Source organism: Herpailurus yagouaroundi, unplaced genomic scaffold (genome assembly GCF_014898765.1).
Source record: "Herpailurus yagouaroundi ecotype Mexico unplaced genomic scaffold, PumYag 28, whole genome shotgun sequence".
Taxonomy (NCBI): Eukaryota; Metazoa; Chordata; class Mammalia; order Carnivora; family Felidae; genus Herpailurus; species Herpailurus yagouaroundi.
Genome location: NW_024412376.1, coordinates 33,457,765 through 33,470,330, shown reverse-complemented (window position 1 = coordinate 33,470,330; position 12,566 = coordinate 33,457,765).

The following is a 12,566-nucleotide window of genomic DNA, read 5'->3' as shown; positions in this document are numbered from 1 at the left end:
TATGAAAGTATGTTTACACTATACTGCAGTCTATTAAGTGTGTAATAGCATTATGTCTAAAAAACCACTTTCTGTCTAAAAATTATTGCTAAAAAATGTTAACCATCATCTCAGCTTTCAGCAAATTGTAATCTTTTTGCTTGTGGAGGGTCTTGCCTCAATGTTGATAGGTGGTAGTTACTAAAGGCTGAGGTGACTGTAGCAATTTTTTTAAAGTTTATTTATTTATTTTCAGAAAGAGATATTGAGAGGGGAAGGAGCAGAGAGAGTGCGAGAGAGAGAGAATCCCAAGCAGGCTCCGCACCATAAGCACGGAACCCAATGTAGTGTTTGATCTCAGGAACCATAACATCATGACCTGAGCTGAAATCAGGAGTCAGACACTTAACCGACTGAGCCACCCAGGCACCCCTGCAGCAATTTCTTAAAATAAGACAACAATGAATTTTGCCATATCTATTGACTCTTTCTTTCATGAACAATTTCTCTGCAGCATGTAATGATGTTTGGTAGCATTTAACCCACAGTAGAACTTCCTTCAAAATTGAAGTCGGTCCTCTCAAAACCTACCCATGCTTTATCAACTAAGTTTATGTGACATTCTAAATCCTTTGTTATCATTTCAACAATTACCAGGAGCATATTCTTTCCCAGGAAACCACTTTCTTTACTCATTCATGAGAAGCAACTCCTCATCTGTTTAAGTTTTATCATGAGATTGCAGCAATTCATTCACATGTTCAGGCTCCACTTCTAGTTTCTCTTCTTATTTCCACTGCAGCTGCAGTTGCTTCCTATACTGAAGTCTTGAACCCTTCAAAGTCATCCGTGAGTTTGGGAATCAACTTCTTGCAAACTTCTGCTAATGTTGATATTTCACCTCTTCCCATGAGTCACAGGTGTTTTTAATGGCATCTCATGGTGAATCCTTTCCAGAAGCTTTTCAGTTTATTTTGTCAATTTATTTGTTAATCAAAGGGATCACTACCTGTGGCCTGTACAGCATTACAAAATGTATTTCTTAAATAATAATACCTGAAACTCAAAATTACGCCTTGATCCACTGGACCACAGGGTGGATGTTGTGTTAGCAGGCATGAAGACACATTAATTTCATTGTACATCTTCACCACAGCTCTTGGGTGACCAGTGCCAATGATCAGTCATATTTTGAATGGAATCTTCTCTCCTGAGCAGTAGATTGCAACAGTGGGCTTAAAATTCAGTAAATCCTATTGTAAATAAAGGTTGTTCCATTGATTCAGTGCAGGTAGAGTAGATTCATAAAGGCCCTAGCATTTTCAGAATGGCCAATGTGCATTGGCTGCAACTTAAAGTTACCAGCTGTATTAGCCTGTCACAATAAAATCAGCTGGTCCTTTGACGTTTGGGACCCAAGCATTGACGTCTCCTCTCTAGCTATGAAAGTCCTAGATAATATCTTCTTCCTGTAGAAGGCTGTTTCATCTACACTGGAAATCTGTTGGTTGGTGTAGCCACCTTCATGAATTATCTCAGCTGGACCTTCTGGAGAACTTGCTGCAGCTTCTCCATCAGCACTTGCTGCTTCATCTTAAACTTTGATGTGATGGAGACAGCTTCTTTCCTTAAACCTCATGAACCAAACTTTCCTAGCTTCAAACTTTTCTTCTGCAGCTTCTTATCTCAGCCTTCATAGAAATGGAGAGAATTAGGGCCATGCTCTGGATTAGGATTTTGCTTAAGGGAATGTTGTGGCTGGTTTAATCTTCTATTCAAACCACTCAAACTTTCTCCATATCAGCAATAAGGCTGTTTCATTTTTCTTCTCATTTGTGAGTTCAGTGCCGTAGCACTTTTCATTTCCTTTAAGAACTTCTCCTTTGCATTCACAGCTTGGCTATTTGATGCGAGAGGCCTACCCTATGGCCTATCTTGGCTTTCACGCCTTCCGCACTTAGCTTAATCATTTTTAGCTTTTGATTAGAAGTGAGAGACCTGTGGCTCTTCCTTTCACTCAAACACTGAAAAGACAGTGTAGGGTTGTTAATTTGCCTAATTTAAACATTGTTTTATCTCAGGGAACGGTGAGGCCTAAGGACAAAGAGAGAGATGGTGGAACAGCCAGTCAGCTGAGCAGTCAGAACACTTTGCCATCTCATGTGGGTGCTTTCATGGTGCCGCCAAACAATTGCATTAGTGACACCAACTCTCACTGATCACAGATCACCATAACAAATATTCTAATAATGAAAAAGTTTCAAATATAGAATTACCAAAATGTGACGCAGAGATAAAAGGTGAGTAAATGCTGTTAGAAAAATGGCGGTGCTACACTTGCTCCACAGGGGTTGCCACAAACCTTCCATTTGTAGAAAATGCAGCATCTGTGAAGTGCAATAAGGAAAACTGAAATAACATAAGCTATGTCTGTATTCTTTCAGATCACTGGGGTCTATCTGACCATTTATCTTTTCCAGATCATACCAGAAGGACAAACAGAAAAATGTTTAAATATAAATAATCAAACTGATCATATAGGGCCTCAGAATTTCAATTTATGTTCAGCATTTTAGTTGTTGATTTTTTTGTTTGTCTGAAAGTATTTAGTGAGTTCAAGAGGTTCCTCATCCAATGAAGGAAAAATATATGACCATAATGTGGCACTAGGATACAACAAGCTCTATTTGGGCCATACTTGGACAGGTTTGCTTATGGGAGATGTCCCTCATAGCATGAGACCATCTGAAGGTTACTACTCAGAAGGGAAAGAAAAAGGCAAGAATATACAATGGGGGAAAAGACAGCCTTTTCAAGAAATGATGTTGGAAAGACTGGGCAATATTTTTCAAGATATGTCTCAGTAGGTAAAGAAAACAAAAGCAAGATCAACTACTGGGACTACATCAAACCGAAAAACTTTGCACAGTGAAGAAAACCATTAACGAAATGAAAAGGCAACCTACTTATTGGGCAAAAAATATTTGCAAATGATAAATCCAATAAAAGGCTAATAACCAAAATATATAAAAAACTCAAACTCAGCCCCCAAAACTCCAAATAATCTGATTCAGATAATAATCACATAATCTGGGCAGAGAACTTGAATAGACATTGTTCCAAATAAGACATACAGATGAACAACAGACATGTTAAAAGATGCTCAACATCACTAATCATCAGGGAATGGCTAGAATCAAATCAGAATGGCTAGAATCAAAAAGACAAGAAATGACAAGTGTTAGCGGGGATGTGGCAGAAAGGAAATTTGTGCACTGTTGGTAGGAATACAAATTGGTGAAATCACTATGGAAAATAGTAGGAAAATTCCTCAAATAATTACAAATAGAAATGCCATATGACCCAACAATTCCATTTCTGAGTATTTCCCTGAAGAAAATAAAAATGCTAATTAAAAATTTTTTCACCCCTATTTTATTGCAGCATTATTTATAATAGCCAAGATATGGAAACAACCTAAGTGTTCATCGATAGATGAATGGATAAAAAAGATGTGGTATGTGTATGCGTTACATATATACATATACATATACTTATACATATACATATACATTTATATATACACATATACATATATATATATAACATATACCCATATGCAATATATTCTGATATATAATAGACTATTAATCAGCCATAAAAAATGGAATTTTGCCATTCACAACCAAATAGATACACCTACCGGGCATTATGCTAAATGAAATAAGTCATACAGAGAAAGATAAATACCATATGATTTCACTTATGTTTAGTATCTAAAAAAAGAAATGAACAAACAAATAAGCAAGCAAAAGCAAAAACAGACTCACAGAGTACAAAATGGTGCTTGCTAGAGGGGAGGTGGCGGGGGGTAACAGGTGAAATAGGTAAAGAGGAGTAAGAGGTATAAAGTTCCTATTATAAAATAAATAAGACACGAGGATGAAGGGCACAGTAAAGGGAATATAGTCAATAATAATGTAATAACTTTATATGATCACAGATGGTAACTGCACTTATCGTGGTGAACATTTTATAATGCGTATAATTATCAAGTCACTGCTGTACAAGATGGGGCAACTGTGGGTCAGAGAGCTCCAAAGGCAATGGGGCCTTTTATAGCTCAGGTTTACCTTCCCAATGGCTAGCAAATGTTTGATATAGTTTCTTGAGGTGGAACAGACAGGCTCTAAATGACTTAAAATCTCTGTATTTGGGCCATATTTAAACCAACTGGATGTGTAAAATTTTGAGTTTGATGCTAAGGAACTTTGAGCCAATGGCTCCCAGCCTGCTGTGAAGAAGCAAACAATATAGAACACTACATAAAGGGTCGTCTTCAGTCCATCCATATACCAGATATGTCACAAAGCATGCTCACTTAACAATAGAGATCAGGAATATAAAACAATTAAAGGGATTCAGCATCTTAGGAAAATAAGTGTTCCTGTCAAATGTTTTTAAATGAAGCCATGGTATTTTCAAGGAGAGAAAATATGTTAGTCAACTTTGGGAAACAAAAATATTTTTGTGACGGAAAGAAATACTTCCTGTTTATGATAATGTGAGTGGTCTATCTTCACGGCCTTGGGTTTGTTTTATGTGCTTGATTATATTGAAGCCAAACATTGTTTATTATCATTTTGAGATTTCTGAAAAATTTTCAGAAGACAAATCTGTGGACTGTGGAAATGAACAAATTTATGATTTGTGTTGAAGTTTTGATTTTCACCGGAAAAGTGAGGTTGAAATTAATTCGCTCTTCAGTGTCTCTTCATAATACTGTACATAAGATTAGTCTGTCACAAAATCAAAACACCTGTTCTCTCTCTCTCAAAAATAAATAAATGGAAAAAAAAAAACAAAATCAAAACACCTGTGAGTTTTAATATATGATTCGATACATATATAAGTTTACACTCAAAGAGCAACCAAACACTTTAAAAATAGACTGTCTTTTTTATGTAATGAGATAATTTTCAGTAAGTAGCTTTTTACTTTTACTTGTATTTACTTGTCTGCTATTCTCTGAACTCAGCTCAACTCAATTAATCATATCCATTTGTTTCTAGAAATAAATTTTATTACGTGTTGTAATGGTGAAAAAAATAATTGTAGTGATTTGTACTGAACTTACGAATATTTGAGACATTTATTAAATATGATATTTCAGACATATTTCAGACATTAAAGAGCTGTATTAAAACCTTGTGATAGGGGGCGCCTGGGTGGCTTAGTCCGTTGAGTGTATAACTTCGGCTCAGGTCATGATCTCACAGCTCGTGAGTTCGAGCCCCGCGTCTGGCTCTGTGCTGCCAGCTCAGAGCCTGGAGCCTGCTTCGGATTCTGTGTCTCCTTCTCTCTCTGCCCCTAACCTACTCGCATTCTGTCTCTGTCTCTCTCAAAAATAAATAAACATTAAAAAATACATTGAAAATAAATAAAAAATAAAAAACCCCCACAAAACCTTGTGATAGGGTGTTTTTTAAAATAACAATAATGCCATCTTATCTGGGCTACCCATCAAAACGCAGGGGGAGCCATTACATTACATTCACAGCTGATAATATAGTTTCAAAAATACCGGAAATCTATTGCCTTTACATTAGCACAGATATAGGTTGGAACCAAATGAGAGGAAGTCCTTCAAATATAAATTTAGGGGCATTCCATTTGTCGATATACTGGAAAGGATAATTCTCTCTAATAAAACACCTTGAGTTTTTCTAGAGTCCTATTTAGCACATCCCGTCATTTCTAATAAGTAGTTAGAGCCCTGAATCATGGAGACAGCTGAAATTAGAGAATTCTGAAACCTTAAGCAAAAGCAGTTAACCCCAATCAAGTCCGAATAATTAATATCAGTAGCTGGCCGCTGAGCCAGGATGTCATCATGTATTACAGATGATGAGGCTACAGTGAATTAAATCTTGTAGTTGACAAGATTATTTTCCCCATGGTTAGGAAACATATTTCATACCTCATTTTACCTTATTTTGCGTGGCTTTCACCACTGCAGCAATTGGGCGACAGTGGGGATTTATATAATTAGCATAAGCATGAGTCGAGGGTGGTTGGCAATTTAAACTTTAGTCATTCCCCCGTGGTATTCCAAACCAAAGGGAACTCCAGTGGTTCAGCTTCCAGGATCAGGTTTAAAATCCTTGGGGCGCCTGGGTGGCGCAGTCGGTTGAGCGTCCGACTTCAGCCAGGTCACGATCTCGCGGTCCGGGAGTTCGAGCCCCGCGTCAGGCTCTGGGCTGATGGCTCAGAGCCTGGAGCCTGTTTCCGATTCTGTGTCTCCCTCTCTCTCTGCCCCTCCCCCGTTCATGCTCTGTCTCTCTCTGTCCCAAAAATAAATAAACGTTGAAAAAAAATAAATAAATAAAATAAAATCCTCTCTTCGGCCTAACAGTGCTATCTTTTCTGGCTCCTCCAGTTGGCAAGAGTTAGTCATGTACATATACGTAGCCTCATAGGTTTGCTCATCTCTTGGCAGCCTTCGGTTTCAAACTTAAGACTTCTGGAGGTCACGCTTTCTGTTGCTAGGATTTTTATTTGGAAACCTTTTCAAAGCTGATTGTGAGACTACCTCGGATGTTAGGTTATTTTCTGTAAAATTTAGCTGTCATTGAAGAGCTTGACATGCAGGCTGACACCCTAAAGTCTGAATCATTTAATGTGGCTGAATCTATTTTTCCAGTTTCAGTAGGGACCACCCTACTACATTCTTCACTTTGTAAACTAGAATGAGGGAGCGAATGTCCAATGAGAATATAATAGCTAATTGGGCAGCTACATACCTTACTTATCTTGTTACCTTCTTTCTTTACAATGATTTTTTTGTTGGCGGTGGTGATGGTAGTTCTATCATTTTTTTTTTTTTTTCCCAAAAGCCTTATCAGTACTGTGGACAAGGCGTATCGGTTGTAAAAATTAAACATTTAACCAAGTATGAAGTTTGTCTGGTTATGGGAGCCCTTTAGACGGGCACTCAGTCTGTGTTCAAAGTGCGATTTGAGAGAAATATGTTTAATTTTAAAGCAAATACATGAATAACTTCTCAAGGTCTCAAACATCTGGATAATATAACCCCGTGATTGGATTAAAACTGTTTGCTTTAGAGGAGAAAGGGTGAAGTTCTAGCTTTGTGTGCATAAGGAACTCAAGATAATTAAGAAGACAGAGATTGCTTGCAGTTTGAAGTTTGAGAGGCATATCACTCCCTCACCCCTTAGATCTCCTCTGTTCCTCCGCCTGTCACGTCCATCCCCCCCTCAGCCTCCACACCACTCCCAGGCAGTAGCAAATTCGAGCACAGCAGGGCAGTAGAAGTTACATAGACTTACTTCTTTAAGGGGCTCATTCACACCGACCCGAGGTAAGCACTCAGGAGCCATGAGAACTGGAAGTAAATACGGGCGTTCTTACAGCCAAATTTAAAAGAATGCAGTGATGGAAAGCATGGGACAGAAAGGAATGATTTCTAACAGAGGGTATTTTTCGCTTTCTAGTTTAATACATTAAAATGCCTTAAATCCCATACATGTTCTTTCTATAACATACATAAACTGTGGGTAAAATATATTGAATATATTCATATTAGGCTGGAAACAAAAATTTTACCCTACTGAAATCGAAATCATATTGAACTATAAATAAATGTACATTTCAGGTGTAAGGAAATTATGTATTCAGAACCAAAAGGCAAGTTGTATCTGAAACATATAAATATTAAAGATGACAGCATATGTGAGCAGCTAGGTTATAATTATTTCAGCTCTCCTTTCTAGATAATTTAGGATCAAAGTATTGTTTTGAGTCCTGTACAGGCAAGGAACAGCAAGAATGCGGTCTCATTCTCAAGGTATTCACTTGGAAGATGAACAGGTGGAAAGTTAAATGACAGGAAATATTTAAGTGTGTTCAAGATAAACATGATATTGCTTGACATCACAATGACTCAGTGACAAATAAGCTTCCAGAGAGTAATTCAATAAATGTTCAGAATATCAGAGGCTCATAAGAGTTTACAATGAATGAAAGCATGGTTGGGGGGCGGGGAGAGTAGGTGTTGACCAGCCTTAAAGACCATGAAGATTTACATAGACAGATAGGAGAGGGAGAAAATGCTGGTGATCTGATATCCCACTCTGGCAGCAGAATGTTTTGCTCTGTTTTAAACCGAAAAGACACTGCAGATGATCAAATTTTCAAAGCCGGAATTTGTAATGACTAGTTGATTTCATTACACCGGGGCTCCCTGAGAAAAGTAATAATTTTAAACACAAAAGACCTCGATGCAGAGCTTATTACTAGCATTTTACTAGCGAGATGACTTAAAAAAATTCTTTTAACCTTTACTGACCTTCAGTTTCTATGATTGCAAAATAGAGATACTAGCACAACTACCCGAGGTGACCTAAAGCTGTCTTGGGTCTCCAGTGAAATGTCAGAGATGAATGTGCACTTGCATTGTAAACACAATGAAATGTTACGACTTTTTTTTTTAACTTTTTTTTTTAATGTTTACTTATTTTTGAAAGAGAGAGAAAGAGATAGAGTATGAGTGGGTTAGGAGCAGAGAGAGAGGGAGACACAGAATCCGAGGCAGGCTCCAGGCTCCGAGCTGTCAGCACAGAGCCCGACACGGGGCTCGAACTCATGAACCCTGAGATCATGACCTGAGCCGAAGTCGGATGCTCAACCGACTGAGCCACCCAGGCGCCCCTGTTATGACTTATTTTTAACAGAAATATTTCTGCCTACTTGGTCAGGGAATTGTTGCTACATGTTGTGATGTACAACAATTAAGTTATATAAATACTGAAATATTTTCTTTGTTCTCGCTAACACTACTCAGTCTATTTCAAGCGGTAAAGTTATTTGGTCTGTTAGTTGTGTGCATCCACTGCATTTCATAATGACCAAGTTTTCAAAAAGAAAAAGAAAAGAATGACAAGCGAGTCTTCTGCTATTGATATGTCCAACCACAGGGTGTCATTCTAGGAGTACAGATTAGCCTGTCTAGAAGCAATCCTCTGGCCGTAGACACCAAACAGCAAAGCATATTCAGTATATTGAATAAATGGTGAGAATTCCCAACTCTTGCCCAGATTCAGTACTTAGTTGTTATGCTCAGAAAAGTACAACATTAGATATTTTCCTAGATCTACTTTTTCTTTATTATTATTTATTTATCTCAAATTATTTGATCTATAGACTAGAACGTGAGGACCTCAAACTCAAATTTCTGGAATTGACTCAACCTTGGTGAATTAGTCATTGCTTGCCTTCGGAATAGAGTGAGAGGCATAGACAACAGCAATTGTACTCTTACATTCAGAGAGAGTTATAAGGAAGAGCAAGAAAGCTAAGAATGATGTTTATAAAGGCATGATTTCCTTTAAATTTTTTTTTCCCCATTGGTTTTATCAAACTCTAGACTTTGTTGCACCAGTTCCTAATTCAAATCAAATCCGGGTATGGTTAATGTAGCTGGTTTTGTACTGAATCTGTAAACTTTTTCAGCCCAGAGTTAACACAGATTATGAAAGTACTGTCTTTCCCAAATCAGGTTAAACCTGGCCTAGTGGTCTACATTATCTTCTCCTTTATTTGATGCAATTCATTCATCCGAAAAAGGGTAGCTTTAACCATCCTATGGAAGCAGGGTAAAAATGGCTAGAAAGACCCCTGTAATCATTAAAACAGTGACAGATTAGGGTTAATAAAATAAAACGGTGACAGATGAGGGTTCGGATTATTAGCCTGGTACTTTGAATCTCCCTTCTCTGGTCAGTTGAGATGAAAACTCCTTCCTGCTTACTTGGATTGCTTCCCCAACTGATTACTAGGTGTAGAAAACAGACCAAAGTTTTCTTCACTCATTCAGCAGGTTTGTTTGGGTTTTTTTTTTTTTTTTTTTTTGAGATAACTTGCCATAATGGAGAGAAAACTAGACATGATCCTTGCACTCGTTCTGTTAGTCTTTAGTGGGTGAGACATGAATCAAATAACCACACAAGGCATAACTTTACAACGTGGTTAGAGCTAAGAAGGGGGAGTGCACCGCAGGGCCACAAATGCTCATGTAATTGGGGATTTTACCTAGTCATAGAGCTCAGTCACTCAGCTCATAGAGCTGAGTAAGCCAGGCAGAGCTAGAGTGTGATCAATGAGTAATAGTTACCAGTCAAATGGAAGGTCCGGTCAGAAGGCCTGCCAGGAAGACAGCATGGTGAGCTCCAGGAAGACAGCATGGTGAGCTCCAGGAATGGAGCAGGGTCAAGTCCCTGCACATGGGCTGTGTGACAAATGTAGTCCAAGAAGGCCGAGGTGGTAGTCAGTAAGTCATGTCAAGGATTTGCTCTTTCATCTCCGGTCTTCGTCCTAAAAGCAAGGAAGCCAGTGGATGTTTCTAAGCAAGAGTGAGCATAGGGGAGCGGAAAGAGGTGACTGTTTCAGGATCAGATCTGCACCTTGAGAAAGATTATGCAAAAGTGATTCTAGGGAGAATAGTTCGGAGGTAGATGTTGGGAACTTAGAAAAAATAAAAGTTAAAAACTGAAATAAAAGGATGGACTTGAGCCATACGGGAAGAAACCCCTTTTCTCTGTAGAGATTCCACACTGAGACAGATCTTTTATTTCATCTTCTCAATGGCTGGTGAGACACCATCCTATAAAAGAACGTGACTCAAGGGCCTAAACCCTTCAATCAACACCCTAAGGAACATGAACAGAGATTTCCGGACATTACCATCCCATATTTTTAATGACCCATGCACATGTTTAGGTATATGTCACCACACACTCCTCCAAAAATTATTAAACCAATTTACACTTTCACAAAAAGTGTATGGAAGTCCCAATGTCACCACATTCTTGATGATTTTGAGCACTGTCAATGTTTCTTATCTTTGCTTACAAAACTTAGTTAAAAAAATCTCATTGTGCTGACATTTCTCCAATTACCAAGGCAACTGAACATGTTTTTCACATGGTTATGGGCTATTTCTGTGAATTTCCCATTTGTGTCATTTGTCCAGTGATACTGCAGTGTTTGTCTTTTCTGAAAGATTTGTAAGAACTCTAGTCTTTCCGTATTTTGCAATCAATCTTCCTGTTTGTTTGACACGGACAAATTAAGGACCCCTGCTTACCTTCAAACTTTATCTATCTCACAGCTTTTGTTCCTTCAAAATTGTCAATCTCCTTACAAGTTCAGCTAGTTCGTGGCCACTTAGGACACATTATAATCTCTCTGCAAGACTGACAGTTTAGCAGATAAAATTATAGGGCACATAATTAAATTTGAATGTCAGACAAGCAACACACAGTTTTTAGTACAAGAACATTCCATGCGATATTCAGGACATACAATACTGGGAAATGATATATTATTTATCTGAAATTCAGATTTAATTGACCACATGACATTTTTTTTTTCTGGCAACCTTATCTACATTTCAATTTCACTTGTCATTATAAGCTGCCTACTTTGCTCTATATTTGTCCATGCAAATTCTAAAGATGAAGAATAATATTATCCTAGACCATCTAAATTTGGGCAAAGAACTTCTGTAAGGTTAATTTATAAGCTGTAGACCTTCTAAAGGATTGATTGTCTTTCTGTGAGTTGTCTATGACGGCTCTGAAGCTGAGGGATCACTCCCACAAATCAAATGAGGAGTTTCTCTCAGAAAGAAATGGAAAAGTTATAGGCCCCATGATGGTCAAGTTACAAAATTACACCCTCCCATTTGGAGTTTTTTGATAAATCTATGAGAATAGTTTTTAAATATCAATTGTATTTATTTTGAGCTTCTGTGTTTTAAATATAATCATGTTTGATTGATAAAGGCCCTACTGCTTCACCTATCTCGGTATTTCAGAAATATTATGCATGCTGTGGTAGACTGAATAATGTCCCCTAAAGATTTCCATCCCTACTCTTTAAAACCTGTGGATGTGTTGTCATACATGCAAAAGGGACTTTGCAAACGTGGTTAGGTAAAAGATCTTGAGATGAGAAAATTATCCTGGACTATCCAGATGGTCTCAATGCACTCACAAGGATACCCATAAGAGGGAGGCTGTGGAATTAGAATCAGAGAAGGTAATGCGATAATGGAAGCAAAGTTAGAGAGATTAGATGATTCTGTGCGCTTGGCTTTGAAGCTGGAGGGTAAGGTCATAGCCAAGGAATGCAAGCAGTCACTAGAACCTAGAAATAGCAAGGAAATAATTCTCTCTCTCTCTTTTTAAAAGTTTATTTATTTTTGAGAGAGAGAGGGAGACAGAGTGTGAATGGGGGAAGGGGAGAGAGGGAGACACAGAAGCCGAAACAGGCTCCAGGCCCTGAGCTGTCCACACAGAGCCCAGCACAGAGCCAATGCAGGGCTGGAACCCATGAACCGCAAGATCATGACCTGAGCCACAGTCAGAGGCTTAACAGACTGAGCCACCCAGGTGCCCAGGAAATAGTTCTTTTCTAGAGCCTCCAGAAGACACCTTGGTTTTAGCTCATAAGACTTATTTTTGTTTCTGACCTGCAGAACTGTAAGGTTATAAATGTGCATTGTT